The sequence below is a fragment of the Mytilus trossulus genome, chromosome 10 (genome assembly GCF_036588685.1).
Source record: "Mytilus trossulus isolate FHL-02 chromosome 10, PNRI_Mtr1.1.1.hap1, whole genome shotgun sequence".
NCBI lineage: Eukaryota > Metazoa > Mollusca > Bivalvia > Mytilida > Mytilidae > Mytilus > Mytilus trossulus.
The window spans coordinates 64,788,180-64,814,239 of NC_086382.1; the positions used below are offsets into that span (position 1 = coordinate 64,788,180).

Below are 26,060 nucleotides of genomic sequence, written 5' to 3' on the forward strand. Positions count from 1 at the left end.
CTAGAGACAAACTTAGAAATACTTTGAATGCCCCTCATATCAAACTAAACAAATAATATAGATTATTTATGTTTGTATTTAAGCAATTATCATTTGAGATATTAATCAAACAACGTACAAGATGAATTTGAAATCTCTAAAGATATCAAAAGTCATTCAAAGGACGTATTTCGAAGCATAAGCAATATCATAAAATGAAAACATAACCAAGAGCAATAGATTCACACAGCAATGCACAGAAAACAAAAGATTGAAAACAGTTCACTCCCAAGGTAAGTTCAGATGGTCAACATATCAAGGAATATACTTTATAAGAAGAATAGAGAAACTATTATATATTGAATATTATTTCCGTTTAATTGTTTCGTTTAACTATAATTATTGTTAAAAAAAGTACAATTTATCTATATTCAACAATTGCAGTTCAAATTAGATATGCTATTAACGTAAAAAGTTAAATCACAAAATACTGCACTCCTAGGATAATTCTAAACGGAAAGTCCCCAACCAAATGGGAAAACTAAATGATAAAACACATCAAGCGAATGTACAACGACTGTTATATGTCTGGCTTGGTACAGGCATTTTCAAATTTAGAAAACTGTGGATTGTATGACAGTCAAAGAGAACAATTCATACATCTCTCCAATATTTTGTTTGAAATACAAAAGACTTGAACTAACCTTTCTTTCAGCTTTTATAACCTTTATGACCGAATAGGTTCTGCTTTTGCATCACGCAAAAGAATACATAGAAAGTTAATTGATTGTTTTGTTGGTTATGATGTCTTAGAATCAGTGGTATGGTTTCTTAGTTTGATTTAGTTTACGAAGGATATTTAATAAACTAGTTGACGTTTCCATAATCTTTTAAAGCAGAAACAATTTGTTAGCAGTACAATTAGATCAATTTCAAACTCTTTTATAATAATGAATAGAACTCCTAGCTAAATTCATATTTGATAACAATCCAGCAATATGATCTTTGAAATAATTTTAAAGTGAGCTGCATTAATTTCGAATATTGTAAAATTATACATTGTGACCTTAAACTTAAAAAAAAGTGTCCAGCTGCGTTTCCTAGAACGTGAACTATATTTAGTTGACTTCATTTTGTCCTTATCAAACAAATACAGCTAAATCCAGAGTGAATTAAGACTTTGAAATGTATTATTTAATGTCTCTCTTTCCTTTTTGTATGAACTAAAAATTAGTCTTTCGACTATTCACACTATAGATAATTCAGCTTCGATATTTTCTTATTTGTATCACGTTGAGATATCCCTTGTTTTGAATCTTTATTTTCTTTTTCGATTCTTAACGTACCTTGCATCTCTAAATTTAGTATTCACGCATAAAAACTGAATTGATTGAATACTGTCCTCTATCTGTTACAATTTGTGGGATAATAAAGCACAAGCTTAAGTGATTAACTTTTTTCTCCTATGATATATATCTTTTGTACACTCGATAATGTATGCGTTACAATCACTCTATCTAATTAAGTTTTAATTTAAAATGCCTATCTAATAACAAGCTTGTTGTTCGGTGTGAGCCAAGGCTCCGTGTTGAAGGCCGTACTTTAACCTATAATGGTTTAATTTTTAAATTGTTATTTGGATGGAGAGTTGTCTCATTGGCACTCACACCACATCTTCCTATATCTAAACCTAATGTTTTAATGCATCTTGACAGAAAAACAAGTCTAACTGAAATACGAGAAACAAAGTTTCATTATAACAAAACTCATGAGAACTAAAAACCGTCTGATGAACCCATACACATTCTTACAAACACCTCACATTAATCATTGTGAGCAATATATTCCAATTTACAGTCAAATTAATCAGAAACTAGATCACAAGATGTAAGGTTATAGCCGGTCATGGTTTCTTATTTGAGGAAGGATGGATATAATATTAAAAGTTGTTTATTATTATCAGGTTGTGTCAATAGCTACGATTACTTAAAGATTAACATGCTTAAGCGACATTTGTTTGTAATCGGAAGACAATTGTACAATTCATTTTCCATAACAATTAAAATAACCTAAACAAAGTGTAAGACATTGTTTAAATACCATGTTCGTGTAAGGGCTGCATGATTTTGTTCAGATATTTCAAGAATTAATGACTTTTTGATAATGAAATAACTTCTTCCAAACATAACATATGCTGTTAATTGTATATAAAATTGAGAATGGAAATGGGGAATGTGTCAAAGAGACAACAACCCGACCAAAATAAAAAAACACAACAGCAGAAGGTCACCAACAGGTCTTCAATGTAGCGAGAAATTCCCGCACCCGGAGGCGTCCTTCAGCTGGCCCCTAAACAAATATATACTAGTTCAGTGATAATGAACGCCATACTAATTTCCAAATTGTACACAAGAAACTAAAATTTAAATAATACAAGACTAACAAAGGCCAGAGGCTCCTGACTTGGGACAGGCGCAAAAATGCGGCGGGGTTAAACATGTTTGTGAGATCTCAACCCTCCCCCTATACCTCTAACCAGTGTAGAAAAGTTAAAGCATAACAATACGCACATTAAAATTCAGTTCAAGAGAAGTCCGAGTCTGATGTCAGAAGATGTAACCAAAGAAAATAAACAAAATGACAATAATACATAAATAACAACAGACTACTAGCAGTTAACTGACATGCCAGCTCCAGACTTCAATTAAACTGACTGAAAGATTATGATTTCATCATATGAACATCAGGCACAATCCTTCCCGTAAGGGGTTTAGTATCATACCATCATAACATATATGAGAAGAACATAACCCGTGTCATGCCAACAACTGTTATTAGAATAAATGTGTTTAGTTCCGACGCAAAGACCTTATCAGTGACTCAATATTAACGCCAAAATATGCAATCTTTAATGACTTGACAACAGTATCGTAATTATATCCCTTCTTAATAAGTCTATTCAAAGGTTTTGTAAGTTTATGAGGTGAATACTGACACCTTTGTGCTTTATAAAGAATATTTCCATAAAAAATTGGATGTGAAATACCTGAACGTATAAAAAGTCTGCATGTTGAGCTATATTTACGAATGATGTCTTTATACCGATGATAAAATTTAGTAAATGTTTTGACTAGTTTGTGATATCGAAAACCCTGGTGTAATAATTTTTCAGTAATACACAAATTTCTCTCGTTAAAATCTAAAACATTGTTACATACACGAGCGAATCGTACAAGTATGCACGCTCAGAATATGTTGAATTCTCACCATATTATCAGTTAAAGTGATGTGTAGAAATTATTTTGTATTTGTCAATTTCAGATAAAGACATTTCACTAGATGAATTCAAACATCCACAATGTCTTAATAACATCATATTATTTTACACAAAACCATCGATGCCTAAGACATGTAGAGCGATATTTTGTGATAATTTTATGACATCTCATTACAAACTATAGTAAGACATGTGTCCGTAAATTAATGAATTTTGTCGAAATTTCAAGAATATGTCGTAAATGTTATAGCCGATGTTATCTTTTACGCTATGCTTGTAAAACTGTCTTATAATTTATAACTTTCAGATACCATGGATAATATTAATGAAGAATGTTAACATTTTAACACACTTACCAATTTATTACATCTTTATTTTTTCAATGCAATGTTGATATATTGGCACAAATCTGAAATGAAATTTAGAAATGTACATATATATTTGTGTACCACATATATTAGCCAAAAGGAAAATGTTAGTAAATAAAGGCAATGGTAGCATAACGTTTTTTAAAAGTCTATAATCAATTAATCGAAAGCAAATCCGGGTCACAAACCAATACCGCGGCAAAAATTATAACAGTGATAAAAAACACCAACGAAATTACAAAAAAAAGAACTGTATCAAAAACAAATCCAACATACATATAAACAGACTATCTCATAACAAAAAACCATAGAGATAGTAACACAATATGTTTCTTTTAGAAGTTAAAGTAGAAAATCTGTCGATTAAATTTAAATTCTATTCTGTAATGAGTAATTGTATAGATTTGTAAAGAATGAGTTCAAACGCGGGTTTATGAAGATGATGATTAACCTAACCATATCTTTTATACTTTAGATTTTAAACAAGTGTTTGCTTTTTGCTTTTTAGGAGTGCGGTGATAGTCTCAAATAAACGTCTGAACACAACATACTTTTTTAATTGCATCTAATATAAGAGTATGTCAATAAGCAAACCCATGTTATAATTCGAAATCTAATACCACTATTTGTTCGCCGTCATACAGAAAATAGCAGAACAACTAACGCAGCGTTTGATAAAATACACAAATGACAAAAATCGTTTCCAGGAAGTGCGTAAAAAGTAAAAGATGAACGTTTATGAAAATACTGCAACAGAAATGATAAAACAATAACACCCCCCCTCCCCCCGGTACTGATAAACTTTAAACCAAAGTTATAAAAATGAAGAAAATACACAAAATAAAGAGAGGATATCAACCTAGCAAAACCCGAAATTATATAATTATCTCATATAAACTTATGTGATAACTGCTAAACAATCCGTAAAAAACAAAGAACCAAACACATTGGAAATTAAATTAATAAAATTGATCTTCATTAAGATTGGTTAATATCATTTATAAAACTGCAGGAGTTTCTTCAAATCAGAACCGAACAATCAGAACAATTGCAAATTTAGTTATAAGTGACAATAAAAGTTTCAGATATAATTGCTGCACCACGGACCATCTTTAATGAGCAAGTTTCCGAGTACACAAAAAGGGAATGAAAAAAAAGTTGAATTTTTGTTAAACTGCGTGTGATAATTTAAATTGTTCGTTTGTTACTTTGAATATTTTTTTTGTAATATTTTATGCATGAATTGGAATTATAAAATATCTTATATTTGTCTATTTATTTTAATAAGTTATGAATTTTCTATCATTCAAGTTCTTTTGTTTGAAATAAATCAAGCAAAACATTGCCCTAATTGCATGTGTTTATTTTTTTGCGTTCCAAATAAGAATTACCATATGCTGATGTACGTTTTTGTTTATTTATTGTTATCAAAAACAATAATTGATACACCTAAGAACATAAAACCAAAATAGATTTCAAGAGGTTAACATATTAAGTACAGAGTTCATGATTTTCCATAGTATTTCTACAAACAAGATAATAAATTATATGATATTACAATTAATCATGACAAACTGTGTATGGACTGTACGAGAAGTACTTCCCTTAATGTTCCTTTCAGACTGATGTAGGAGATAGTTAATTTAAATCACTTAAAAAAGTTAGTTGGAAAAGATGTTCAAAAAAATAATTTCTTGTTTACTTGCTTACTGCAATCAATGTATATCAAATAAATAAGTAAAGGACTACAATAACTTTGATCCTGAATATTGTATACTAAATTTGCACACAAAAAAAACAACATGTAAGCATATTGTCGTGATAATTCGTTCGATATTTGTATCATCATTTCAGCCCTAATCTTATTGTTTTAATTTAACGGTTGGAATTTTCTTAGCTTCTGAAATCGCATCCAGTGTTAAATTAAATGCGAAATAAACAGATAACACCATGCCTAAAAAAGAAACAGACAAACCAAAGTACAAATGAGACAACTTAGAAAACGCATGACTGAGCAATGCGAAACCCAATAAACACTTAAGGTGATCTCGGGTGCCCCGAAAGGGTAAACAGATCACACTCCATAAGTTGCACCTTTCGTGTTGCTAACTTTAAAACATATAAACATGCCTTAGGGAGTAAAAACTTTAGCATCTTATTAGTCTAACTACGAAGCTTGTCCATCTATTTCATTTGAAAAATGTCACGAAAAAAAAAGGTATATCGTTAAAACAACTTTAAAAGTATGTCGAAAACTTATTCCGATTGATCAGAGAACCCAATTTGCGGTTTACATGTCTGATGTAAAACTTTATATTTTGTATAAGTTCTGTAACATAAAGAAACTTCGACCACAAATCTGATAGAGTTGATTATATACAAAAAACTTACATAACATATATTCATTGAAAGCTTGCCATCAGGAAAATAATTTGGTTTTACCGATACATTTTTATGTTATTTACATGATTATATCACTACATGATAGATATTACGTTTATCTTTTACACAGAGGGGCATCTTCTGACAGATAAAAACATGAAAGTTTCTAAAATGATAATCATTAGCGGCTCTACTTATTCAATGCAACATAGTGTACCAAAGGGTGAAGGATCGTAGAGGGCGCAGTTGTTTAACCAATAACATAATAGAGTACATAACATATGTGTTACGTATAAGGAAGAGTATAGTCCTTGGAATACTGGTGATGTGGGTAAAACATATTGTCTATACATGCAGCAAACAAATACCACAAGGAAATACAAACTGTAATCTACAGCACAAATACAAATAATGTTACAAACCACATTCATATGACAGACACTACATTGGAATAATAAGATGAATGTTGTAATTGTACACAATAAAAGAGAGGCAAATGATACCAACAGATATATTAACGTATAAGTAAAAAAAACCCGGAAAATACGAAAAGACTGACAGCAGTTTACAGGCCTCAGCATTACAACTGAAGACTGAGCATCATGAATCCCACAAAAAATCGAATATGGTCTCAAGTGCTCCTGAAGGATGCTTATGTCTTGTTTCACATGTGACACTCATCGTATTTCACATGCAAGTACACACATGATAATATGGTAAAATCACTTGGTCAAAAACTGGCACAATATGACGGGAATGTGTTACCACACTTTGAACATATCTTTTGTCACTTATGAACACATATTAAATAACGGTCAGATAACTGTTGATAATATCTGTAAAAGTTTGAAATTTCAGTAGCTTCCTTGTACGCAAACCTCTAATATTCAGCAAATGAAGATAGTGAATGCCACCTCTGAATTATCGCGTCAGCTAGGATATATATACTCAATACGCAGGCGTAGTTTAAATGATATTACAGATAAATTGAAACTTGTAAAATGGAAAGCTGGAAATATCAATGTTGTCGTAGAATTTTGTTTGAATCGATCTACATTATTTTCAATTTCTTAGTTTGAATGTCCCTCTGTTATCAATCGCCCACTTTTAAGCCTTTATTTTGTGAAAAAAAAACAGTTTCAACATCATACGATGTATGAAAGGGTCTTTATGGTTTTATCTCTAGTTGGCCTCCATGACTACACATCACAGGAAGTCAAATAAAAAAGTTCACTTCTGATGACTGCATTGCTTAACTTTACAAGGCTAACGTTGTTGTATAACGAAGATAGTGCGTCAAAAGCTCGGGTAAAGGTAGCAGATTCCCACAGAGTGATAAGTTATATGGGTTGTCTGCTTGTGCATTCCATTATTGATATTTCATTCGTAAATTAAAACTAAAGCCTTTGCTTTTTAGAACATTTGTATCTAATTGAAAAGCTTTCTTTTCGAATGTTTTCTACAGAAACTTTGCAAACGCAGAAACTTTACGAATATTCCTATTTCAATAAGGATGATTCCTTCACACATTCAATGGACATTTCAACAGAACCAAACATTACATTTGCCTTTTCTACGTTCGATGTAAAGGTAAATACAAATGCAATATGTTTATAAAGCTTGATTTGAAGATGTGGACAAATGATGTAATGTGTACCCATGTTTTATTAGCAAAAAACATACCATTTAGTATGCCTGTATTCAATCGAAATAAATCAATCGAGAGTAATCAACAAAATGCAATAGACCTTATAATCCTCACGTAACTAGTCAATGTCTAATGTCTTATGCAGACATAAAACATATATCTAAGTGACAAAACTAATGATTTGTTTTTCTTTTTTAAGCAACAGTATTGGTAATACATTTACTATACAGAAAGTACAGTTTCCGACTCTTTTGCTTGACTCTTTTGCACTATTATTATAGCAAAGAGCTAATGCCGTTTCGTCTTTTCACTCCAAACAGTTATATACTTTTATCATGTTTTGTCAAATCAATTATAAAATCATTGCATTGTAAGAACGCTATATTAAAAAGGAAATTTCAAACTAAAATAGTTGGAAACACTTACCGTCAATTATTGATTTTAGTACTCCAAATTAGATATTAAAAAAAATATTTCAACATTAAACAAGAAACGCTTACAGTAAATGAAGACGTTGTTTAAATATTGTGTAATATGTATGCTTAATGTACATATTGTATGCTTCGACACTGCGTGGGTAGAAAAAAAGACAGAAGGCGTCTAAAGCACGTGCAATACCATGTATTGCCACACCTAAAATAAAAGACAACTTTATTATGATTGGAACTGTAGATCTCTTATATTTATCGATTGTATATTGCCGATATAATCCATTTTTTGAATACTTAAATCATACTACAAGTTTACTACTATATGTAAGTATAGGCCCCAACTAAAAAATAATCAGTTTATTTGTGATGATCCTTAATATTCCACTGGGTATATTAACAAAAACAAAGCTCCGTTAAGATAATGTTTTATAGCAAGCAAGATCCGTTTGTTGTATTTCAAGCCAAAAACGGAGTATGTCTTTCACAAATAAACAAATGTGATGTTTTCAGCTTATTATTTCTTCTGATACATTACTTATATACGATGTTAAATAATCTCTCAAATTATCTATGAGTCGAATAAATTACTGATTTTGATCAACGAAGTAGTGAAAAATGTGTCCATAGCATAATTTTTCTTGACAGAAGAGCAAATATATATAACTGAAGTTGTACTGTTTGATTGCATTACTTCGAACTATTTATCATTGCTGAAAGATGCATAATTCACCTTTTCAAGTGGTAATTCTAGAACTATCGAGAAGCACAAATCAGTAATCAAATTTTGCTAGCAGCTGAACTTTTCAAGTCTTTATTTACGGAATAATCTACTGCTGTTTGTCAATTCTTTAAAATATACATCTCTTTATAGTGGAAGAGTTTTCCAGTCTGTTTGTAATTATATTTCTGCAGTTGTTTTTGAGATAAATGCTGACATCGGCACTACACTATTTCAACGGTCAACTCCATGAATTGATTGACAGATACGATACGATATGTCTATAAATTTGCACTTTTTAGTATTTACTATTAAAGAAATAGGATTTTTTTAAATGGTAGAATTGTGTGAAATAATATTGTTATCTTTAAATGCTTTGCATGTCCGATTCTCAGTGTTTAAGACACACTCATATATATATATTCATGCCTTTCAAATGTCCTGGTTTGAAATTTGTTTTAAAGGTGATTCTAGAGTAGAATAGTGGACGCACGTTTTTCACAAAGTGTTTGCTTAGTTGAGAAAGTTCTGAAAACAAATTGTACAAATTAACATAATGCTTTTTCTGTAGGTTTTTGTTTTAAATCTAAATGATTGTCTGCAATGTGAAACCAACAAATTAGGACTAAAATGTATTTTCAAGTAATGATATGACAACATTTAACTTATATAAATTTTGTTGTTCATTTAATATGAAATTTTGACAGCAATATTTACACACTCATGTAAATGTCGTTCTGATCAATCTAATTTTACTTTGTCGATTACGGTCCTTGGAAATGTGTGACAATTTTTTATAGTTTTTAAGAGTACACTCAGATATATTTACCCTTTCAACACTATAAAGCTTCATATCCGTTAAAAGGTCAGACCGAAACTGCTTAGTTTCAATCTTCAAGGAATGTTTTATTTATGTCATAGAGTTTTATTTTGGATAAGCAGTTAATTTCCTGCAATAACATCAATAACTAATTGTCAAGTCGAGTTGCGTGTAATTGTTTTACGCAAATACAGTCCATTGATGTTTTCTATATAGTAAGTATAAAAAGAAGAACTTTTAATATCATTTTTCAGGTAATAAAATATACTTATCTAAATGTTTAATTATCTCAAATCTCGTTTTGAATGTAAATTTAAGTAATATATTTATTGATCGCTTTTATCTATCTAGCATAATGATATGCAGAAAAAAATGTTTTCTTCTGATTTCACATTCTATCAATTATAACAAAGGTTCAGTTTGAGACTGAGCGACACTAAATTTCATGCGTTAAACCTCATAAAGATGTTCAACGATAAACTTTTAACGGGGTTTGCTCATTGTTGAAGACCACACAAACAATAGTTATTATTTTCGTCCCTGTTTGTTTGTCAATAAATTCGTAGTCATCATATGTCCTTGTTTGTATACCTCTATATTACCTTAAATCGCCGACCTTGTATTTATGCATAATATATTTCTACGTGATTAGGAAATCTAAGGTTGATATTAGGATAATGATTAAATGCAGTCACCTTATTGAAAACAAATTCAACAATTAAAAATGGTGATGACTTTTTCACAAAGATTTTAAGATATGATAGGAATAAAATTAAACTTTTTAACAAAGATTTTAGGATATGATAGAATTAAAATTAAATAGGTTGTAACCCAGTTGAAACACTGCGAGTCGGCTTCCATAGCTTCATGAAAACGTTATCATTGGGTCGACGTTCAACGCATTCAGCTTAATCCTTATTAGGTTGTAGTCACTTCCTATATACAATGACATTAAAGGCACATTTCTAGTCCTGTTTTCCAGGATCGTTAATAGTTGAGTTCCTTTTACTTGATTATAAAGTCTAATCAACATGGTGGTTTATTGTTTTGACGTTTTATTACTGTTTTAAATAGAGGACCACAAATACACGTCTTGTAAATAAAAGCAAATTCCAAGTATCCTTCATTGTAAGTTAAATAATGAAAGCTGGAATTCATGTCATCTTTTTCTGAACTATTAATGCTATTAAACATGATAGTATCTTCAAATGCCTAAATCAAAATCAATAAATCTGATAAAAATACATTTTACATGAAATTGATAAATTAAAACTAGGCGGTGATATGCATTCTTTCGGCAGAATTTCCGTCATACAATGAAAGAAACACAGACTAATTTAGAGCAAATATGATAATACGTTGAATACAGTCCCAGATAAAATGTCTGGTAACGAATATGTTCCTATATCTCATGAGAGGCATCGTTACTTTGAAACGGAAATACATTCATATAAAGCTGAGGTTTTGCACGTCGTAAAATCGAATTGGACCCAACACTATCAATTTTCAAGAAAGCTTTCAGAATAGAAAGAAAAAGTAAATAAAAAGGACTGGTTTTGGAAAATATAACACATGTCTGAAATTGCAGTTTCTGCAAAATGTAGAACAGAGTATGTTATGAATAGTTAGTCGATGTATATATTTGTTACAATGTTTACGTAGTTATTTTTTTTGTGACTTGCGAGGGAGGTTCTAGGGAAAACGTGTCTTGCTAAAATTCACGTGTCTTAACTCGTGAATAGTCGTCTAATGTAAAAAGGTAAATAAACAGTTATTGTTCTGAAAAGATGCGTTTTTCATTTGTAGTAAATCCATCTCCGGTATTAGAATCCCAACAGTATCGTTATAATCTATTTTAGACATGACGAAGATCTTAATTGAAAAGAAGTTGGCTATATATATATATATACAATGCAGTAATCTATCAGCCACATTAACCGCTATTACGTCTTCATGCACTGTTCTTCACGTACATGTCGAAATCAAATTGATTAGAATAGTTTTACGTTTGATAAACAATACTGTTTATTTATGAGCCACTGTATCTACATGCACTGTTTAATTACGTACATGTCAAGTTCAAATTAACTAAAATAATTTGATATTTAGCATACAATGTTGATATTTCAGCAACTATTTCGACTCCGTGCACTGTTTTTTAAATACATGTTACATTCAAATTGGTGTAAATATATTGCCTTAAATTTACTCCCCCATGCCAATGCAAAAACAGCAACAGTCGTTTACCGTTATTCAAAAGACATAAATCGATTGAGAAAAAACGAAATCAATGAAACAAAAGAAACATTGAAGTGCAAAAAAAAACAACACAAAAAACGACAATGCAACCCACACAGCAACAACATATAAAATAATAACTGCCATTTTCTGACTTTCGAAGTCGGCTAGAAAAATGTTAAATTATTGTTTTCAATGTATCAATGATACTGTACATCACATCGATGCCAAAACAATATGTACAATTTTGTTATCTTAATTCATCGTTATCGTAACCTTTGCACTTGAAATATGAATACAGTGTCTTTTCAAATTCATGAAACAAAAATTTGATTTTAGAAATTTTACTTGCAGTATACAAAACAAAAGGGGAATATAAAAAAAGCGAAAAAAAGATAGAATTTTGAAACGAATTGTAAGAAAAGAGGTTTTATAATAAGTTTTGAGAAAAATAAAAGAAAAAATGGTTTCACCAAACTGTTTTTCTTGCTACAAGTGAAAATACAAAATTTCACTATCAGTCCAATATAATGTTTTTAATAAAAGAATTATCTACTCTTAAATGACTTAGTTGACAAAATAATTTTTCTAAAAATAATTATTGGCCATTTGTTTTTATATTTTGTATAATGCAATTAAACACCAAGTTTTTAAGTATTTAAACAAACAGTCTGACCAATAAATTGCAGATCTGTCTCCAAATTTGCAGATTTGGGCAAATAACTCGAACGATTGTGTACTGCGATTGTACAATCCAAGATGGCGGTATATCAAGAATCTACCATAAAACGTTCCGAAGGTAGCGAAAACCTTAGTACAAGCACGATTTAATCAACATTATTTTAATTATTCGGTGCCATCTTATATGAAAACCAGTTCGTGACACGTTTTTGTTATGGACATTGTAAATGTTTATATTTTTATACCAGGTTCACATTATATTAAAAATATGCAGTGAAAATGTACACGACTAACCAAGATTTCCTGAAAAATAGAACTTTTCTTAAGTATGATCAGAAAGCTGTTCTAATTGACGGTCGAACTTTTATTGACTATTTGGAAAATAAAAGAATTATCAAAATTTACTTTAAGATTATTCAATAACTAAACAAAAATGATAAAATTGAATATACTATTCGTCCTCAAATTGCAATGAGAGACATATGTGTGGGACACAAGAATAAAATAGATACTATTTTCAGAAACATACCCTATTTTTTAAGAATAATAGTCGAATGGTTGACAAATGATTTAAAAATGAAGAATAAAGTATAATTTGCTTTCCTCCTTTAATTAAAGAAATATAAAATGAACCAAATGGTGGGGTGTCATAATTATAAAAACGAAAGGATACGTCTATCTGATCTGTTTATCAATGACCAGTTAAACTAATTAGTAATAATGATGAAAGCATACCTTATAGACACCATACAGATAAGAAGAAGCGAAATTGTGTAAAAGATCAGATTTCGAGACCAATTAAAATTATCTAATATAAAATGTGTTTAGTAAGTGCAACAATTATTTTCTGTATTTCTCTGTCGGGAAGACATATAAATTGAAATTAACCGGTTAAAAAACAAGTGTCAATCTACATTATAATGTTTGTTGAATTAGTATAATTAACGACAACCAATATTTCAGCTCTTGATTTTAATGAAACTTGTTCATAAATCCAAAGGTGAATTCATATAAACTTGATATTAATGGCAAAATATCATCGTACAAGCAATGTCTAAAACTTAAATAATAATCAACAATATTCCGTTATTTATTTTCATTTCTTACTGTACTACTTAACAAAAAAAAACGCATCATAGATACTATAATTTACATATAGTGTATGTATCGTCTACAAAAGACTCCTCAGTGACACTCGATTCCAAAACATTAATAATGAAAAAACTCATCCATGACAGACCGCTTTAAAATTATTCACTATGACATTGTTGAAACATTTGATCAAAAACAAGAATTATGATTATTTCCAAATAAAAAAGCAAAATCGATGACAGATATGAACCAACGACAATCACTGTTTAACAGCCTCCTCACTTGGAACAGCAACACAAATAATGCGGAAGAAAGATGTTGGTCACTGTGAATGCGATATATGTTTTATCCAAGTAAATCCAAAAATTATTAGTCTTATTAAAATTGTAACACGTGTAATTGTAGAATAACCAGACGTATTTGACAGTTTAACAGATGATAAAAATACCACCCACCAATTCACCTGCAAACGTACAAAAAAAGACAAACAGTATATAACAACACATGGCCCAGGTAGCAAGCTGACTTTGTACACGCACCTTTATGCACGCAATAACCTTCTCTATAAAACTGTGCTAATAATATAAATAGTTATCATAGGTACCAGGATTATAATTTTGTACGCCTGACGCGCGTTTCGTCTACATAAGACTCATCAGTTACGCTCATATCAAAATATTTAGAAACTCAAACAAGTACAAAGTTGAGGAGCATTGAAGATCCAAAATTCCAACGAGTGATGCCAAATACGGCTAAGGAAATCTATGCCTGGGATAAGAAAATCCTTAGCTGTTCGTAAAATTCAAAGTTTTGTAAACAGGAAATTTATAAAAATGCCCACATTATTGATATTCAAGGCAACATCGAAATGTTAACTACTGAGCTGGTGATATAAAACATATTTCAAAATTGTCATGTTTGATACCCTTTATAGGCTGATGTTCTGCGTGAGCCATAGCTACGCGTTGAAGGTCGTACTTTGACTTATAACGGTATACTTTCACAATTTGTGACTATGAAAGAGCGCCGAAGATTCATTTTGCAATCCACACATCTTCTTTTGAATTTGAAACATTATATGAATTCCTTTTGTATTTGTAAAGTTTTACACCTTCTCTGAATTAAAAGTAATTGATGTCGTATTTCCTGCATGATTCGTCTTTGTGCGGAAGCCTTCCCTTCGACATAATTAAATTCAAATTGAATGCTTAAATAAATGAGTCATTTGAATTGCAAACTGAATAATCTGACTGAAGTTTTAAGCAAAAGTTCAGTTTTATATACTAGTTACGCATTTTAATCCTTGACGGCGAAGAACATTTTCATGGCACGTTTCTAAAGATTTACTAAAGTTGTTAGTATATGCCGTGACGAAATAAAAGGTGTTTATATTATAAATTGAATGAAGTAGCAGCATGACCGCAATTAATTTAAAACAAAAACAAACCAACAACCAATAGTCTATAGCGAGAAAGATATATATACATATATAATAAAGATACGCGACGTAGTTATACTTATTTTTTTAAAATGTACTTTTCAATAAGTGCTTTGATACAATAAACAACGTAAACATTAATCTTACCGCTAACACCAATACATAAACACAAAAAGTAATGCAATGAAATGAATAACCATTGCTTCATATATAGTAACTAGTAAATCATGAAGTCATACGTCTTATTGTAATGCAAGAAGACATTCAACCTTGTAGACTTTGGTTTTAATCAATTTACTAAATCCAAGTCAGACAAAAGTAAATTACACCGGAGTATTGTTACAAAAAACATCACAATAAGTGCATATAGGTTACATTCATAGAAATATATGCAGTCAGATCTTTTAAAAATTGCGTGTTTTTTGTTATTTGTGGACAATGCATGTCCAAAATGTGTTCCGTTTTTAACAGTAGAAACCTGATGAATAAACGTAGACGAAACAAGAAATCTCACTTATTAGTTCCGCATTATGTAGTTGATAGAATGCTGAAATATTTACTGAATATGTATATGTGTGTTTCCAATTTAAAAATTAAAAGAGCAGATCGTAAATTATTGTGCACTTACGGAGTCAACTCTTATAACAAGTAAATGAGCTATAATATCTTCCAATGTGTTTTCTTTTGAATTCGAATGAAATGTTGTAGAAAACAACTTACCACAGCTGGTATCAGATGCCGACATAGTATAATCCAAGAGTTCATTTGACCTAAAACATATCAAATAGAGTTTTTTTTCACATTTATTGTTACTCCGCTACGACATGCAGTCCACTGAATATAATTTATAATTAGCTCACGCTTTTACATCAGCATCACGTAATCAGTTTAAGAACTAAATGAAACTTATGTTTCGTATCTGAAAATATAATTTATATGTAATGTGTTCTCTGTTTAAGCATTTGCGGTTTTAAGATTTTACGCACAGAAAAATAATTGACAGCAATCAGAACTAAAACATATAAACATCGTCATCACTACGGTCCTATATATACTTTACGTATCAAACTTCATATAGTTTGATTTATACTCATGTCTTTTAGAACTGATAAGCAGAAGGTTTAATTAATTTTTGAGAGGGGTAAAAAAACAAGAATCATTCTCTTGAAATGTTGAACGCCCTCAAATCTTGCTATGTGCACTGTTCTTTTGATAGTAGATTCAGAGAATGAGTTTTTGTTTGTAGCAACAATTCTATATACCAATATCGAATTCATTTGTGTTTGAATGAGTAACAACGGGTTTCCAGTGTTCAATCGTCGTTAAAAACGTTATTGGATAATCGTCTTTTTCTGTGATGTAATACTATCAGCATTGTGGCATTACACATGTACAGGAAATGCTCAAATTTCAAAGTCAAAGTTCTGTGCAGACTAACAATTGTAATCTTTGATTTTAATGATTCTCAAGTATTTCTCTCTAACAGAAACATGTCAATGTGTTTACCACAGTTTATATCGTTATATCGTGTTTTCTGTTTTCATAATCATAATTTCTCTAAAGATAAGAGCACTATTTTATGTATTACTATATTGGAATCAGGGTATTTATAACTAATCAACCTGTTAAAATGTTGGTATGATTTTTGACAAATGTCATTTCAGCGTAACCAATGTATTAATGTATTTTCATTTGTTTTAATATAATGCATACATAAGTGAAAATTTACTCAGACTTTCGATGTCTGAAAGTAGCAATAAAACATTGCATCGAAAAATTCGTAAATCATGTTCATTAGACCGAACACATTGTCATTTGATATATTTGGTTTGAATGGCGGAGGTGCATTCTTTGTGCAGTTTATAATATTTCGCCAAGTAATATTTCAATGATCTTCTTGAAAAAGTATACGTCATTTATGAATTTAAATGACTATGCTGACGGTGTTATTCAATACAAAAAATTCATAAGATTTACCTTACTTTTTTCAACCTTTACTAGTATTTAGTTAACTTTAGATTTCTCTACTTCATTAAGTCTAGGTAAAAGAACATGAAACCAAAACTATTAGGTTGAAAAGTTTTCATGAAACAGATGAAAAAGGGAAAATACTTTTATTGAAGATTAATGAAATAAAAATCATAGTTTCAATGGCAGCAGTAATAAGAATGCCATTTCAAAGCTTACATCGTCTTACGTTTTATTAGCTAATACAGATAATGACCTTGCCATGATTAATCGGATATTGCGACGGAATTATTTAAAACGATTGTTTGCAAATTACGACAAATATCCTGATCAGCTTTCGGACTGTTTTAAAGTTTTATTAAAAAAATGTTCATACTTATTGACTTTGGTCTCTTTTGCATTTAATATTGAAACCTTTCAATGTTAAATAGGAGTTCAAAATGTCTTTTTGTGCTTTTATTGGGAGGTAAAAAAAAATCCCCGAACACGTTTTCTTTGAACCTCGGAATCTTTGTAATGCTATAACGAAGCTTTTTATTTGTTATTTTATGCATTATCGTCACGTTTTGACTAAGAGCATAGGTAATATATACGACGATTTAAATATATCTTTTCGAACGCCTCGGTCAATTAAAATTACAGTTCGTTTGAAACTTATTTCTAATGAAATTATTAAAATTTGACAAAAATATTGAAACCAACTATTCTACATAATTCTCCAAAACCAAATTAATATTTTTTTTAGAGTTTGGTGATAACAACAGGTGTATTAGGTACTTATCTGATTTATTCACAATTGTAATTAATGATGCATTTTCTATAGTAAAACGATCCCATGACAAAGTAAGTAGAAAGGACGATACAGATTTTAAGCCAGAAATGCATTTTCAGGAATGTCAAATTGTCAAATGATATTAAACTGAAAAGTGTTGTTAAGTCCTCAACAGGGAGTATGTGTCATGTGAAAATTTAGATGAAAAAAAAAATGAATATTTTAGCTTTGCACATAATCGATTTAACTTAGATTGTACTATTTACATTTAATTATTGAATCATACATATTAAAAAGGATACTATTAGCTTATATTCCACTGTTGTTTAATCTGAAAGTTAGAAATCATGTTACTAAATAAAACGCTAAAACACCTACGGTAAACTAAACGCCGACCATTTTAAACGACCTGACAGTTGACATGGTTCAGTAATCTGCTTGTATTGTAAATCCCGATTTATATCTTATCGTCCAAAGAAAAGATATAAGAAAACTCTGTTTAAAGTTCAACCTCTATTGGAAAACTTTTTTAATGTTTTTATTTATCGTATTGTTCTATATATCTAATTCAGTCACGCAGTGAAAAATCGTGACATACTCGGAAACACCCTTTGTAGTATAACCTGCTTCTAAACGCATGTGCATGTACGAATAGTATGACCGAACAAGAGAATCAGGTATTAGTGCCAATAAATAATTAAGGAAGAATGTTATTTTAAAACGTATACAAAATCATTTAATCTGAAACCATCGAGGAATTTTGTTTCCATGTACATTTATCTGATTAGAGTTTACTTATAAAAAAGAATTGCATCTCTTATTGGATTGGCGAGATGAACTCTTATCGGCTACGAAATTAATTCGGTTTATAGATAAAACATATCAGTATGCATGTCTTCAAACTATTCTGCTGCTCAAAATATAAGATTGTAAGATATACTAGTGTCTGCTTTAAATTGAAAAATGTTTTCATCAATCAAATTTTCAAAACAAAACAAAAAAATGCAATTTTATTTATACTGTTAAATTTCATTTTGTTACTAGAAAATACTTTTATTTTATATTGAATCGTACGAAGCCATTCTATTACAGATATTTGTGAAAATGTTATATAATGCTAATAAAGATACAGTTTCTGATGTTGGTATTTTACGAAATGTAAATCATGTTAACATCACCCATTGCTAATCAGCACACTTCAAAACCTGAGAGGCATCATCGATACGTTTCTATTAATGTCGTAAATCTGACAATTTTGTCTATCATAAGGTAAAACAGCATGATTTATCAACGATATATAAGGGAGCTGTCATATAGGAAGCCGACTTCATTTAGAGAGTAAATAAAATTAGATCTGTCGGAATTCCTTGGTTATATTTTCTAAGTATGAATAAAGTAAAATGTTGATATCATTGAAACAGAATACGGACGATACAAAAGTGATAAGACATCTATCAAACATGTAACTTACTAGCGAAGTATCAGACAATAAAAACACGGAACAATCGAGTTTGTCTGTAGTTTGATATTGACATTTGTTATTCGAATAGGACGATATCCCTCAAAAAGTGGCGTTTTTTGCAGAGCTAGAAGACTTGATTTTGATAGGCTACTTTTCTCCCTCAAATTCGAAAAAAAAAAAAATGGAAAAGACATGCATATGTATCAAACACGTGAACATGATTCAATAATTCATACAATATCATTCTGTAAAATAACAATACTTCTATTTTAAACATGTTAAATATGTTTTTCTTCTGTATTGTACTTTTATCAGTGATTTTAATTATGACGAAAGTGGTTTAACGCTGTTTAAAAGTCATATATGGATTGATAGAAAACACATTCCTATTACAAATTAAAGCCAAGGGAAACACATCAATCAATGGAACAACAGAAACACTAACGTGTTACAACACACACACGCCAACATACATATAGTTACAGACTATACGATTACAACTGCCTTATTCTTTTTATTTATATTTTGTTTTTGTTTTTGTAAAATTTGTTTAATTTATTTCCTTATAAAAACAACAAAAACAGTATCATCTGAAAGCTTTCAGTGACATTGATTGATATCAAACTAATATGTACAGAGTAAACACATTACCTCAAGAAATATGATACCCTTAATGTTGATTTCTGTACATAGTTTACAAAAATTCTATAAAAACCTCAATTACAAAATCTCCAGTTCAATATTCCATTATGTCTTATATATATAGCAAGTCTTTTTGCTTTCAATTGAACAATATACTAATTGTGTTAGATGGTATTCCCAGTGGTTAATTTATATCATATACAGTTCATACATTTCACTAACACTACACTTATACGCAGCTCAGTATAAAAGAACAAAGACATTTATGATGTAGAGAATTGATTTAATGTAAAAAAGAATCATAATCCTTAATAACTTGATAAGACATACATTTGTATCATGTTAAATGAATAACAAGTGATTTTAGATTATGGAACTTGTCTGTAGAGTGTCATAGTCCTGTAAGATAGTGATACAGATTTGACAGTTAGTTTGTCCTTCTCCAAAATGTTCTCTAAATTCTACGTTGAAAAACTAAGATATTAAAAAGAAATAAAGGTTACTCTCGAAAAGCAAAACCTTTTTTTCAAGATATTCAGATATGCTCTGTTACTCCCAGTTGTTCACCAATCGTACAAAAACGTTACCGTGAACTGTTTGGGTTACACCGTTCCCGATGAAAGTAAACTGCAAAAAGCATCTAGGAAATGCATAAAAGCTCACGTCAAGACATCAAAAATTTTCACATCTGTTTTTTTTTATTATTGTATCCACTCCGAGCTGAAGTAAAAAATAAATATCAAAATAATTTGACCATACACATCAAAGTTTGATTTTACACATCAACTTTCCATTTCAGACCTTATTTAAATTTACTATTATTATTCCTTCATATTATGTAACTAAATAAATATGTATAACAGTTTGGTTAAAAGGAATACAGACATCAACTTTAGAAAAGTAATAATACAGATATTTAAACGAGTAAATTACAAACTCGACACATAATCAGCTTACTTTTCTATCATATTAATTGCTCACAATCAAAAATCGCTATAGATTTGTACTGCTGCTTTTATGAAAAGCTCATTTTAAAGTTTGCTTTATCAATTTATGATATAACTTGAATTTTGGACAATTTTGAAGTAAAAGAAAAAAGTCATTTGGTAGCTGTTGAACTAGTCCACATTTCGAACTGCTCTCGGAAAACCAAAGCAGCCTAGATTCCTACAAACATTACGCAAAATATATTTTAGTGAGGTAAACTAACTTATTTGTCCATTGAAACTGTTTTTAAAGTATACATTCTGTTAGTCAAGGATAAGTAGATGTAATTAAAAAAACAATATATGTACAACACACAATGCAGTCATGATAGCAATCACATTACTTAAATGAATGTATTAGTAAGTATTTTTAACCTATATAAGATTATTGTAGAGAGACATGATATATATAGTATTGTCCTTAAGATTTTGAAAAAGTCATATATTCAAAAATATCAATGACTATAATACAGATCAATTAAATTTCAATTTTCTATCGATGTAAGTTTACTATATAAACAATTCAGTTTTTTCTTGGTTCATCTGTTACAGATGTCAATATCAAACAAATTCATTTCGAGTGGTATTTATGTACTTTGATGAAATTGTGAAATTGTGAAATTTAGCAATGTTGTTATTCGAAGTTTTACTTTTTTCAAATTAGAACTAACAAGCGGACATACAAAGGAAGAGGATGTAAACAGCTATAAATCAAAACACAGTTGTCAAAGATGAATCATTAACATATGTAGGTTAAAGTGTCAATAGTTCAGATGGGAAAAAACAAACAGTCTTAATTAAGTAAAAGTAATATTAAGACAACAGCCATCAATGATTTAAAGAACGTCAGAGTATTAAATGTCACATAAAAATAATGGCGGGCTTAACTATGATGCTGCTTTCAATCTAGGACAGGGTGTATAGCATCAAAACATATCACAAAATGTAAAAATCTAATAAATTGGATCGAGACAAAGCACATAAACAACGAAAGATAAAAGCACAAAGTAACAATCGGTCTCCAGCTGTTAAAATCATATCCAAATCAAACAAATTCCAAGTTTCCAATGGAAAATAAATATGGGATGTGATACCATGAACGCCGTGAATAGTCTTAAACAATTAATATGGGGGAAAATGATTAATTATAACTCAGTCAACATCTCATCCCATATAAATGTTTATTTTCTGTTTTAATTCAATCAGCTTGATATGTCACTGCTCCAAATATGCATTTTACATTTCGACATCTGTTTTGTCACGAATAAAAGATTAATGGTACTTCATGGAGGATGAGATCATCAATCGGAATCGTTTCAAAATAATTTCGACAACGAAACCTGAATGTGTTCATGACATGTAAACATTTGAGTCAATATATTAACTTTGAGCGGTCAATCTGAAACTTGTTCAATAGAAAGTTTTCGTTTTGATGTAATGAAGAAAGAAAGAAAGAAAACCGTAATTTTAACTTTATCTATATATATTTTTCTTATATATACCATCAAGAATCCGTGGAATATATATTGCAGAAATATGTTATAAAAAAGGTCTAACAAGTTTAGCATGCATTCATGATATAATATCAACTTTTCATGCTTTAGTTGAAATATTAGGTTTTTTACTTTATTTTTGTATCGCTCTGCATATCTGTGTATATCAAAACAAACATATTTGAATATATTTTGAAGAGAATTTATTGGAAAACCTGTAATAAAAGGTAAGGAAATGCAAATATGAATAGCAATCTTTTTTCTTAATATATTTACAGTTTTATGGTTCTCTTTGTCATATTGCTTTTTGATGTTTTTGGTCTTTACCATTATAAGTATTCGAGCGTCCCACATTTATGGTAAATCCAGAAAAGTTACTCAGATGTATGAAACTTATTGTTGTTTTAAAGTTTCTTTAACCATTGTAGACTATGACTGTGCATAGAAAACTACGTTATATGTTGAGACGATTTGCGGGAATGTACTTAATTTACAGTAACCTTCTCTGACTCAAATTGAGTTTTCACAATAACTTATTCACTATCAGATATTGGAATGGAATCAATAGATATAGGAAGATGTGATATAAGTGTCAATGAGACAACTCTCAATCCAAGTAATAATTTTTAAAAGTAAAGCATTATAGGTCAAGATACGGCCTTCAATACAAAGCCTTGGCTCACATCGAACAGCAAGCTATAATAGGCCCCACAAATTACTAGTGTAAAACCAACCAAGCATATATTTTTTTAAACATTTTACTGTTATTTCCAGCCTGCATTTTCACAAACACCAAAACAAAGCCAATCATTGCCCCTGTGAAAGCAAGGGAAAATCCACTTTTCGTCCATTGTAAAATATTATACAGATTATTCAAATGTGTCTTAATTACTAGAGCACTAAGTCATATTTATAAGAGTATTAACTCTGTCTTCATTCTATCAATTCACATACCAAATAGATTGATAATAATCAAGATCAACATAATATTGCAAACAGGCGAAACATGAAGATATATAGTTTGCTTCACGTGTTGTTTCTCTTATCGTCAATTTACATTAGGGAAATAAAATACACACTACAAATGTTATCGTAAGAAATCATACATGTTTCAAATCATCATATTTCTTTCTTCAGAGTTAAACACCAGGAATTAAACGCGAGAGAAAAATAATCTTTTCCACAACAACAGATATGAAACGAAAACACATATGTTGCTTGTTTCGGCTTATGACAGGTAGTTTACGATTGTTGATAGGTTACACAAATTTGTTACAACTATGATTATACCTTTCCATCATATTATCTAATTGAAAACTACATTACATTTTCAAATATATTTTATTTTATTCATCTTTAAACCAAAAAGATGATCCAAAAATGTTGAACGAGGAATACCGCTTTCTCAAAAAAAGCTAAGACAGGCCTAGGAATCAATCAAATTAAGATCATTGCTCAAGCAATTTTACGGTCGCCACCATGAGCTGATTGACCACTTTGACAAAAGTGTGTCAGAAATCATATCTAGTATTCTTCCACAGTCATAATAACCTTCCATCATTACCGAACTAAACAAAGAAATAACACGACGGGTGCCGTGTACGGTGCATGAAATGCTTACCCTTCCGGAGCACCTGATTTCACTCCCGGTTTGTAGTGGAGTTCGTGTTGTTTCTTATGTATTATTTAAAAATGTTGATGAACATGTCCTTTAGTTATGTGAGTGTTGGGTTACTCCTTGGTTTTGCTAGTTATTCTCATTACCGAACTTGATATCATGACAACTATTTATAGTCCTACTTCAACTGACAAATGATAGATCTCGTTTACAAAGACGAGATATCAATCCTTACGTATACGTTATTTGTGTAAAATATCTAATGGTTCATCAAAATTAACCTAAATCAATGCCAAAATGTAGACTTCTGATGGATATAGGAATACAAGCATAACATCGAATAGCAGATTCTGTTTAATAAAGTGTTATATAACAATATATTGTATATATTATAAATTATTGATATGCTTCCATTTTATTACACAATTTCATTTTATCTTAAAACTTTCACGAAAATCGTTGTCAGGTGTAAAACGTAAAGGAAAACTTCTGTCATTATTTATAACATTTCCAAGTCATTAACTAGTGCTTCTTTATCTTCAAAGCGTCATACCTTTATGCGTACACGCATATCAACTACGTTTCATTCTTTAATGAAGAATCAAATAATAAATCAAAATTGTCGAACATGGACGGTTAAGAAACAACATGCATGTCGTGCACAAGTTGGTATGACTGAAAAGGTAAAAAGTAAAATTATAAAAATACCGAACTCAATGGGCAATTCAGAACGGAAAATGGCAAAATCAAAACTTTAAACACATTTAACGAATGTAAAACAACTGTCATAATCCTGACTAGGTATAGGAAGTTTATTATGTAGAAAATTGTGGATTAAACCTCTCACTTGTATGACATTCGCATAGAACTGAATAATATTGACAACAATGTGTGAGGAAAATAAAAAGACGTAAAGGTAAAACTGTCAAAAATAGGGGTACAGCAGTCAACATTGTAACATGATCGCGATAAGTATTGATTAAAACAAATAGCTGAAACAACAGAAAAAAACACAATAAGGGATATAGACAAAGTACATATAAGGCAGAAATTATATACAACAGCAAGTTCTCACTAGATTACATATACTAGTCAATTGCAAGTAACATTCATTTTAATTTTTGGGTAAAAAAGCGATTATGGTGAAAGTTAAAATCAGTATTTTTTTTTATATAGAACTTTTATCGGTTTGTAAATCAGCTATGTTCGTGACTATATATAGGCTTCGATGTTATTTGACAATATATCTTTTTTTTTAAATGAGTTGAAAAGACACAAGACCTTAACACTTTTTTACGATTGATAGTGTAATGTAATTTATGTGTCACTTCTTAATGCATTACTTCTTGAGATTTGTATAGCCAATCAATCACATTCGAAACGAATTAATACTTTAAAGTATTATGGTGAAAACATAATATGCTGTAAAATATACATTTTATTTCCGTACTACATGAAATGTATGACGACATTACGACTTGTATGTATTATAATATTATAAAGTTACTAAACCCATTGGCCAAGTGAAAGCATATCTATCACAGCTTCTTCAATTTTTGTCAGCTTTGATTGACTTCTCAGATATTGGGACAACCACTGAAATACTGGCTTATGACTGAAGACAGACACATCGAAACTTCAATATCAAATCCGTATATCTTTAAAACATTATAAGTAAAGGTTTCAAGATGTTGGTGTTATTAAATTTTTGATAAAAAAAATGCTAGTAATGCATTTATTATTTTTAATGAAATCAAAAACGTCGCATCTAACAAGTCATTATATGGTGCCATCGAAAAACTCCGTTCACAAAAGTAACATTAACAATGAAAAAAAACAACACTTTACTCATTTATGCCTTGTTCTGGTTCAGCAAAAAGGTTTTGCTTACGGTAAACTGAGGTACCAGAATCATTTTGAATAACAATTAGCCCTCTCTGAATGCATGTAAATTTGAGATTTTACCGATGTCCGAAATAAATGATACACATACGTCTTAATTGCGAAAAACAAAATGTTGATATGTAAAGTATAATATACTTAATGC

General features: G+C 30.1%; 1 protein-coding gene across 3 annotated transcripts in view; it reads right to left on the minus strand.

Annotated features, from left to right (window-relative positions):
* The window catches only part of LOC134688378 (uncharacterized), a 240,308-nt gene that overhangs the window by 27,371 nt on the left and 186,877 nt on the right, over window positions 1-26,060 (minus strand). Inside the window, exon 1 of one of the 3 annotated variants that reach the window (XM_063549059.1) lies at window positions 3,613-3,678. The exons of the other annotated variants lie outside the window; for them this stretch is intronic. The gene's annotated coding sequence lies outside the window, so the exon portion shown is untranslated. Of the gene's footprint in view, window positions 1-3,612; window positions 3,679-26,060 lie in introns of those variants that run through there. 3 annotated transcript variants of the gene reach the window in all.